An 8,414-nucleotide genomic window follows, 5' to 3' on the forward strand; every position below is an offset into this window, starting at 1 on the left:
TCCAGAGAAAACCGCACCACCAGCTGGGTGGAGGTTGTAAGAGTCAGAGTGTGCACTGATAGGAGCGACAGATTAAGTTCAGCTAATTGACACACAGCCAATCATAGCCTAGGCATGAACAGCAAGGCTTTGAGGGACGCCGATCAGATAAAGGGAATTTGCTGCGGCAGTCCCACTACGCGCGGAGGAACCCTGAGCTTCTTGGCTTCATGACGCTTGCTCCCATTACAGGGTATAGGCAGTGTGGAGACGCTGTTAATAACTTGGCACTCATTCAATCCACATCGACAGTTCAGGCAGCCACTGGCAGAATGGGAGTGGCATGGGGGTGGGAGGTGTCCACACCTCGGAGGCAGAAATGCTCCATAGACTTTTCAACGGGTGCGACTTTCAGAACCAGATCTCCAGTCAGGCCTTTTTCTGAGGTGACTCTGAGTGGCCTCAAACCTCTGAACTTTGTGCCAGCAGGCAAGCACACAGACCAGTTGACTTTGTCTAGCTCTACTTTACAGGGATATGTGTGCCGTGTGTGATAGGAAGTTAGGGAGTCAATATGGGGCAAAATGGACTTGACTGCAGCCAAACAAAACCAAACTCAACTGCCGTCTAGTGGATGCCAACTCCAAGTGACCCCATAGGACAGGGTAGAACTGCCCCTGGGGAAAGAGCCCCATCTTTCTCCCGAGGAGTGGCTGGTGGTTTGGAACTGTTGATCTTGAAGTGAGCAGCCCAATGCATAACCACTACGCCACCAGGGCTCCTCTCAGGTTTGAGTCATCTAGATAAACTACTTCATTTTATGTAGGAAAGTCCTTGGTCATGTGTAACCCTGGAATAAATGTCATTTGCAGAGGTTACTCTGGTCGTTAGGTTTGATGTCAACTTGGCTGGGCCAGGATTCTCCCATGATCTGAGCTAACATAATGTAGTCAACTTCAGAATGGGAGCTTCTGTGGAGCAGCCAAGCAGTTGTAGGAGGAACAGGGTGGAGCACAACCTACTTTAATGCTCACGGAAGCCACAGTCACGAATCCAACAGCACCTTGCATTGGGTAAATCTACTGCACAAGACTTCTTTAAAGTGTTGAGGAGCAAGGGTGTTACTTTGAGGACTCAGGTGTGCCAGACCCTTGCCCCGATATTTTCCATGGACTCATATGCATGTGAAGGTTGGACACTGAATACAGAAGACTGAAGAAGAATCGATGCATTTGAACAGTGGTGCTGACGGGAAATATTGAAAGCACCAAGAAATGCCAAAAGAACAAAGAAATCTGTCTTGAAAAACTGGGAATAGAACTATGTACTCATATCTATATGTTAAGAATTAAGGTTGCAGATGGACGTTGGGTCTCAACTCGAGTACTCCCTCAACACAAGAACACTTTGTTCTAACAATCCAGTGTTCTGTGATGCTCACCTTCCCCACACGAATGCTGAAGACAAAATGGGTGCATAAGCAAATGTGGTGAAGAAAACTGATAGTCAAAAAACAAGACAGAGCAAAACTAAGCAACAATATACAACGAAACAACAACAAACCAATGACAAAAACCAAACACAAGAAAGAAAAGATTGTAGTTAGTTCAGGGATCATTTGTTGGCCTTTAGGAGTGTTTTCCAGTCCAGTCTGTTGGGGCACCACGCCCTGGCCCCAAAGTCCACCTTCAGCATTCCTTGGGGACCTCACCGCTCCATTCCCTTGCTGTTCGGTTGCACCCCCTTAGTGTTTTGCCTCGGTGTGGCGGGATCAGATCGGGTGCAATTCCCACACTGCATCTCCGGTGTTGTCCTCTGGTAGAGTGAGGGGCGTCATGTAAGAGAGGCTGGATGAACAATCTGGAGGAGAAAACAACGGGACTGACAGTTCCGGGGGGACATGGGAGAGGGGAAGGTGGGGGGAAAGGAAGTGGTGTTAACAAACCCTGGGACAAGGGAAGAACAAGTGATCCAAATCGGTGGTGAGGAGGGTGTGGGAGACCTGGTAGGGCATGATCAAGAGTAGTGTAACAAAGAGGAATTGCTGAAACCCTGGTGGGGACTGAGCATGATAGTGGGACAGGAGGAAAGTCAAGGGAAATAGAGGAAAGAGCTGGGAGGCAAAGGGCATTTACAGAGGTCTAGGTAAAGACATGTATATATGCAAATACATTTACATATGAGGATGGGCAAATAGATCTATGTGCATATATTTATAGGTTTAGCATTAAGGTAGCAGAAGGACATTGGGCCTCCACTCAAGTACCCCCTCAATGCAAGAATACTTTCTTCTATTAAGTTGGTGTTCTGTGATGCTCACCTTCCCAACACAACTGCTGAAGACAAAGCGGGTGAATAAGAAAATGTGGTGAAGAAAGCGGATGGTGCCCGGCTATTAAAAGATATAGCATCTGGGGTCTTAAAGGCTTGAAGGTAAACAAGCAGCCATCTAGCTCAGAAGCAACAAAGCCCACATGGAAGAAGCACACCAGTCTGGGCAATCACGAGGTGTTGAAGGGATCAGGTATCAGGCATCATCAGAACAAAAAATCTTATCATTGTGAATGGGGGGGGGGGAGTTAGGAGTGGAGACCCAAAGCCCATTTGTAGGCCACTGGAGATCCCCTTGCAGAGGAGGTCTCAGGGAAGAGACAAGCCAGACAGGGTGCGATATAGCAACGATGAAAAATACAACTTTCCTCTAGTTTCTAAATGCTTCTTCTCCCCCCGCGCCCCCCACTATCATGATCCCAATTCTACCTTGCAAGTCTGGCTAGACCAGAGGATGTACACTGGTACAGATAGGAACCAGAAACACAGGGAATCCAGGAAGGATGATCCCTTCAGGACCAGTGGTGTGAGTGGCAATACTAGGAATGAAGAGGGAGGGTGGGTTGGAAAGGGGGATTCGATTGCAAGGATCTACATGTGACCTCCTCCCTGGGGGACGGACAACAGAAAAGTGGGTGAAGGGCGACATCGGACAAAATAATAATTTATAAATTATCAAGGGTTCATGAGGGAGGGGGGAGCGGGGAGGGAGGGGGGAGCGGGGAAGGAGGGGAAAATGAGGAGCTGATGCCAGGGGCTTAAGTGGAGAGCAAATTTTTTGAGAATGATAAGGGCAATCAATGTACAAATGTGCTTTACATAATTGATGTATGTATGGATTGTGATAAGAGTTGTATGAGCCCCTAATAAAACAATTTAAAAAATAAAGAACTAGAAAGAAAGGGGAAAAAAAGAAAGAAAGCTGATGGTGCCTGGCTATCAAAAGATACAGGGTCCGTCCGGGGTCTTAAAGGCTTGAAGATAAACAAGCAGCCATCTAGCTCAGAAGCAACAAAGCCCACACGGGAGAAGCACACCAACCTGTGTGATCATGAGGTATTGATGGGATCAGGTATCAGACATCTAAGACCCAGAATAAAACCATACCCAATGTGAATGGGGGAGGGGAGGAATGGAATGGAGACCCAGTGCCCATCTGTAGACAATTGGACATCCCCTCACAGAGGGGTCACAGGGAAGCCACGAGTCAGTCAGGGTGCAGTGTAACACCAATGAAACACAACTTTCCTCTAGTTCTTTGGTGCTTCCTTCACCCCACTAGCATGATCTCAATTCTACCATACAAATTGGATTAGACCAGAGCGTTCTCACTGCTGCAGATAAGAGCCCACAACACAGGGAATCCAGGATAGGTAAGCCCCTGAGGGCCAACAAGGGGAGTAGAGACACCAGGAGGATTAGGGGAGGGTGGGGGGAGAGAATCGGAACCGATCACAAGGATAATGTAGAACTCCCTCCCAGGGGGATGAATAATAGAGAAGTGGGGGAAGGGTGATGGAGGATGATGTAAGATATGTAAAAAATAATCTATAACTAATCAAGGGTTCATGAGGGAGGAGGGAAAATGGGGAGCGGATATCAGGGCCTCAAGTGGGAAGAGAATGCTTTGAAAATGATGATGGTGACATATGTGCAAATGTGCCTGACACTCTGGAGGAGTGTGTGGATCGTGATAAAAGATGTAAGAGCCCCCAATAAAAGTATTTTTTAAAAAAGTATTATTTTTAAAAAAAGTACAGCCAGAATGCTCCTTGGAGGCAAAGGATGGCGAGACTTCTCACGTACTTTAGACGCGCAATCGGGAGAGACCAGGGTCCGGAGAAGGACCTCAAGCTTGGTGTAGTGGAGGGACAGCGAAAAAGAGGAAGGGCCCTCGACAGGATGGACGGACACAGTGGCTACAACAATGGGCTCCAAAAATACCCGTTGTGGAGATGGTGCTGGACCGGGTGGTGTTTTGTTCTCTTGTACATAGGGTTGCTATGGGTCAGAACCTACGTGACCGCACCTAACAACAATCCCACCTCCGTAATCTGGCACAATCGGGATACACTGGAGGGCAGTGTCATTCAGAGGATAGCCCATTAGTATAGACTGACAGTGTGCGGAAGGAAACTCACTCCATCCTACAGCTGCGTCTGGATCCTGCATCTGGTTTACCGACTTCCTCTTCTATCGCCTGTTGATCCCAGAGGCCATCAGCAGACTGCCGACCGCGGGTTCATACAGCTCTGCACCCATTAGCCTGTGTGTTCTTGCTTCCTGGTTTGTCAGGCCCTACAGCTACAGGGGTCAGGAGAAGCCTTCAGTTTACCATCTGACTCATGGATTTGAACCAGGTTTTGTTAGGTTTCTCTCTCCGGCCTAAATCTCAGCCTCGGTCCTTGGCTCCGCGTGAGAAAGATTTCACGCCCAAGCCGGGCTCGTGATCCAAGTGAATTTAATGAGAGTTCAAAGAAGCATCAGGTTTTACGCGGCCCCCATAGGATTCCTTTGACCATGCGGCCTGGCAGAGACTGCTCCGGGTCACGCAAGGATCTCTCCCCTCCCACGAAGCCGACCAGACCACCCAAGCAAGCCAAGACAAAGAGCCCAAGAGACCCTCTCCCTTCAGGTCCCTGCCTTTTAAGGGTTCCCAGGTCGATCCCATTGGCTGAATTGCAATCACCCGGCCCAGGTGGGCTGCTCCAGGTGTAACGCCCATCCAAGCCCACCGGCGGGAAAATCCAGCTTTTGTCTTTTGCTGGCTCTCCTGGGCATGCGTAATGGACTTCCCAATTCCCTAGGCTAAGCTACCTAACAGTTTGACTTACTGGATTCTACAACTGTATGAGCCATTTCGTGATGTTAATCTCTTCCTGTATTCGTCCTCATATAAGTGTCACTGGTTTTGCATCTCTAGGGGTCCTGTTGGTGTTGTGGGTTGTGTGTTGGACTGCCAGCCACAGGGTCAGCAGTGTGAAACCACCAGCGGCTCCACAGGAGAAAGATGAGGTGCTCTATTCCTGTAAAGCAGCAGTTCTCAACCTGTGGGTTGCGACCCCTTTGGGGAGGTCAAACAACCCTTTCCCAGGGGTCGCCCAGTTCATAACAGTAGCAGGATGACAGTGATGAAGTAGCAATGAAAATAAGTTATTGTTGGGGGTGAGGGTCACCACCACATGAGGAACTGTATGAAAGGGTCACGGCATTAGGAAGGTTGAGAACCACTGCCGGAAAGGTTTACAACCTTGTACACCCACAGGGGCAAGTCTATCCTGTCCCATAGGGTCACTGTGAGCCAGAATCAATTCGATGGCCATGAGAGAACCTAGCTGAACATGGTTCCATTTGGTTCGTCTCCCTGTCCAAGGCAGTGGTGTGACTTGGGCACTGCTCCCTGGGGGCCTCTGGAGCTTTGATGCTCTCCTTGGTGACACGTGGGGCACTTTCCTTCCTCTTGCCAATCTTGCGCCCCTGTCCCATGCGTCAGCAGATCTTACCCTTGGCTGCTAACTCAAAGGCTGGAGCTATGAGGCCACCCAGAGGTGCCCTAGAAGTAAGGGCTGGCAAGCGCCTTCCCCAAAACTCAGCCGTAAAATCCCCGTGGAGCAGCGTTCTATCCTGGATCGCATATAGATGTATTTGTTAGGGGTGGGGGTGGGGGAGACTGTGCACAGCTACGTTGCGGGCGCTTTTAGTTGGGGTTCTTGGTTTAGAGCAACTGCAACCAGAGCTCGCTGATGTCAGTAGGAAAGGAATGTTGTGAAGCCTCTGAGGTGGACCACAGATTGGAAGGGAAGGCAGCAGGACTCGGGGCCAGAAGTTCTCTGTGGAGGGATGGGGGACCTTGTGAGCTCCCTTCCTCCGGCTCCCTGTGCCCCCTTTCCCCCTTTGCCATGCTAGGCCACTGTCACTGCTGGCCTGCTGAGGTGGTCACCATGGTGTCATTGTACCTTTATGACATTCGCTGGAGATTCAAAGTCTTCGGGCTGGGGTGGGGGAGGAGAGTGGGAGTGGGGCTCAGGCTGCTGGGGGAGGGTTCAGGGAGAAGAGTTTGGTCGGGTGCTGAAGAGGGAGGCAGACCAGCGAGTCCCCCATGATGACCCCGAACAGGATTATGTTTCCCAAACACGAGAGACACTTGTCCTTGGCACACCACACCAGAATAATCAAACTCTCTGCCATCAAGCCGATGCCAACTCATAGCGACCTTATCGGACAGGGTAGAGCTGTCCCTGTGAGTGTCCAATCCCATAACTCTTTACAGGAATAGAAAGTCTCATTTTGGGTGAGGGGAGACAGTGGATAGTGTAAGATATGAAAATAATATTAATTTATAATTTATCAAGGGTTCATGAGGGTGGGAGGGTAGGGGAGACAGGGAAAAAATGAGGAGCTGATATCAAGGGCTCACGTAGAAAGAAAATGTTTTGAAAAGGATGATGGATGGCCACATATGTATAAATGTGTTCGGCACAATGGCTATATGGATTGTTCTAAGAGCTGTCAGAGCCCCCAATAAAATGATTTATTAAAATTAAAAACAGAAAGAAAGCCTCCTTTTTCTCCTGTGGAGTAGCTGGTGGTTTCCAACTGCTGGTCTGGTGCTGAGCAGCCCCGTGCATAACCACTGCGCCACCACGGCTCCTCTTGGCACACAAGTGGGTAGAAACTCTAGAAGTGGGAGGAACAGAGGGTCCAGTGGGTCCTGCCTCATTTGCTCAGTGTTGGGCCAAGTTCATGGGGGCAGTGGGTAGACTAGAGGTCCCCCTGCATGCAGGGCAGGTGACTGTGAACTTGGATGCCCGTGGGCCTCAGATGGCATTAAGAACCAGAAGCAGGCAGACTGCGTCATCCTGAGTGGTCTGGTTATCTCCTGCTGCATAACCAACCCCCTTCCCTCCTCCAAATCAAAGCAGAACTGTGCTATGGGTGGGTTTTGGTGTAGATGACTAGACCTTTCTTCCAAGATACCTCTGGATGGACCCGAACTTCCATCCTTCCTGTTCACCAAAGATCAAGACCAAACTCACTGCCATTGAGTCAATTCTGACTCGTGGTGATCCTAGAGGGCAGGGTAGAACTGCCCCTGTGGGTTTCTGAGACTGAAACTCTTTACAGGCATAGAAAGTCTCATTTTTCTCCAGCGGAGTGGCTGGTGCTTTCAAACTGCCGCTCTTGTGATTGGCAGCCCCGTGCATAACCACTGGAGCCCCTTAGCAGGATTCCATGACTACATCACAAACCACTCAGACACATTGCATAGCCACTTACCTTGCTCACCAACCTGAGGTTGCCTAGGCTCAGCTAGGCAGTGTTTCCTGGGGGGTGGGGCACAGCCTTTGGGATTGTAATGAGATGCTGGCTGGGGCCCGAATCCCCTGGCAGGCTTCTCCATTGACTGAGCCCAGGGCTCTAGGGCTGGAGGCTGGCACAGTTGGGGCTCCTCAAGCATCTATTTTGATGTGGCCTCTCTTCGTGATCTTTCCGAAATGGCTACCTCAAGATGAATGGGCTGCTTATGTCTCAGCTCAGGGCTCCCAAGAAAGAGAGACCCAGACAGAAGTCCTGTCTAATCTTGGAAGCCACATAGCACTACTTTGACCTCATTCTATTCATTGGAAGTGAGTCACCAGGGCCAACCTCATACTGAAGGATGGGGGTGGGGTGGGTTCTCATTGCCATTGAATCATTGCCATTGCTGACTCATCATGACCTCCTGTGGGTTTCTGAGACTGTAACTGTTGATGAGAATAGAAAGGCCATTCTTTCTCTAGCTAAGCTGCTGTTGGCTTCAAACGTTCAACCATGCAGATCGCAGCCCAATGTAGAACCACTACACCACCAGGATTCACTGGGGTGGGGCTAGACTCCACCTTTTGATGGGAGGATTGAGAAAGAATCTGCACAGATTCCAAGACCATCACTCAACACCCCCCAGCCCCCCAACAAACTTGCTACTATCCAGACAATTCTGACTCATAGTGACCCTACTAGGAGATGGGTCACAGCCACTTCGCTTGAATGCTTGACTGGAAACACACTCTTTCAGTCCTCAGTGTTCTAATTTACAATGAGTCCTGGTGGTGTAGTGGTTATGC

The 8,414-nt window shown here is 49.7% G+C and overlaps 1 long non-coding RNA gene across 1 annotated transcript; it reads right to left on the reverse strand.

Moving 5' to 3' along the window:
- Window positions 1-506: 506 nt before the first annotated feature.
- LOC142434478 (uncharacterized) lies at window positions 507-7,813 on the reverse strand. The gene is made up of 3 exons (XR_012781153.1): window positions 7,588-7,813; window positions 4,452-4,614; window positions 507-1,839 (listed from the first exon to the last, which is right to left on the reverse strand). It is a non-coding gene; the product is annotated as an uncharacterized LOC142434478 (long non-coding RNA).
- Window positions 7,814-8,414: the final 601 nt, after the last annotated feature.

The sequence above is a fragment of the Tenrec ecaudatus genome, chromosome X (genome assembly GCF_050624435.1).
Source record: "Tenrec ecaudatus isolate mTenEca1 chromosome X, mTenEca1.hap1, whole genome shotgun sequence".
Classification (NCBI taxonomy): domain Eukaryota; kingdom Metazoa; phylum Chordata; class Mammalia; order Afrosoricida; family Tenrecidae; genus Tenrec; species Tenrec ecaudatus.